At 50.1% G+C, this 1,703-nt stretch overlaps 1 pseudogene; it reads left to right on the top strand.

Moving 5' to 3' along the window:
- Nucleotides 1–1,191: 1,191 nt before the first annotated feature.
- LOC148021497 (5.8S ribosomal RNA) lies at nt 1,192–1,303 on the top strand (annotated as a pseudogene; the record flags this gene model as incomplete).
- Nucleotides 1,304–1,703: the final 400 nt, after the last annotated feature.

Raw genomic sequence — 1,703 nt, 5'->3', positions numbered from 1 at the left:
CTCCTCCACTTATCATAGAAGGAGTACATTCATAAAGTCCTTGAGTGCTTCCACATACATGATGTGAAGCCTAGTGGTTGTCCATTGCCTTCTTATGTGAAGGTATCGCAGGCCGATTGTCTACAGATAGATGAGAAGAGGGCAGAGATGGCCAAGATTCCCTATGCATTCTCAGTGGGTAGTCTTATGTATGCTATGATAGCCACTCGTCTAGATATTGCCTTTGCAGTTGGTGTTGTGGCATGCTATATGGCTATGCCTGGCAAGAAGCATTAGGATGCCGTGAAGGGTATCATGAGGTACTTGAAGGACATTGCAGATATGTACATATGTTATGGCAGTCAGGATATAGGAGTCGTGGGATACACTGACTCTGACTATGCAAGACATGAAGATAGTAGGAAGTCCACCTCTGGCTATGTGTTCACTTTTGCTAGAGGTGCTGTTTGATAGATGTCCAAGGTGCAAAAATGCACTGTCCTTTCTACTACAGAGGTCAAGTATGTTGCAGCCATACTGAGGCTTGCAAGGAGTCCATTTGGTTGGGTCATTTGGTTTATGACCTTGGTATTGATGTTATCCCTACCTTGCATTCGGATTCTATGAGTGGTATTTAGTTAGCCAAGAATTCGATCTTCCATGCGAATATGAAACACATTGAGGTGAGGTATCACTTCATACGTTGGGTCGTTGAGGACAAGTCTGTTGACCTTGTCAAGATCTTGATTGACCAGAATCCTGTAGATTTTCTCACCAAAAGCCTCTCTATGGAGCGTTTTACCTTCCTCAGGAGATTGATAGGCATGGGATGAGATGAGTTCTTTCATTGTCCTATTGTACATGTGTACATGTTGTACTGCCGCAGAGGACGCCTCTCCAGACTACAATTCGCACAGCAAAGCCGTGCGATTTCCAAGCTGGGCTCTTTCCGGTACGCTCGCAACTACTAGGGAAATCCTGGTTAGTTTCTTTTCCTCCGCTTAGTGATATGCTTAAACTCAGCGGGTAGCCTTGCCTGATTTGAGGTCCGAGTTGCGTTTCGGGTCGCCGAGGGCAAGCCCCGGCTCCGAAGAGCCCGATCCGACACGTGCACCCGGGAAGAGGCACCCGCAAATAGCCGCCACCTCGACGAGGAGACGAACCACCCTTGCGGAGCAACGTCACCGCACGGTGCTACCGGTACATTTCAGCCGACCGCGGCATCTGCGATACGTAGTGTGAATTGCAGAATTCCGCGAATCATCGAGTCTTTGAACGCAACTTGCGCCCGCGGCTCGTCCAAGGGCATGCCTGCTTGAGCGTCCTAAACTCCCCCACACCCTCTCCCCTTCTTCGGGGGAGGGGGTGGCCCCGCGCACATGAGATTCGAGTCATAGGATCCGTGCCATGGACGAACTTGGAATGCCATCGGGTACCCTTGATGACACCGTGGGCGAGCATCCACGCGAGGAGAACCTCGCACACATAAAGGCAACGAGGTAGAAAAGATCAAGTCATAGAATCCATGTCGCGGAGGGCGCATGTCCACGCGAAGAAGAGAACCCCACGCACGTGGATGGGACGCACATAAGATTTTTTGTTTTGTTTTGCGAGTCGGGGGTGCAATAGAAGGACGAACCTACCTATTACCCAGCTTTCGCAAGGCCAAACCCTTAAGCCCACGGTTTCGTCAGGCAAGCCCGCTTATTACCGCCTCCTTCTAG

This window comes from Lygodium microphyllum, chromosome 17, assembly GCF_053477565.2.
Source record: "Lygodium microphyllum isolate KBCC chromosome 17, Lygodium_microphyllum_v1.1.10, whole genome shotgun sequence".
NCBI lineage: Eukaryota > Viridiplantae > Streptophyta > Polypodiopsida > Schizaeales > Lygodiaceae > Lygodium > Lygodium microphyllum.
This window is presented reverse-complemented; position numbering and strand designations above follow the sequence as displayed.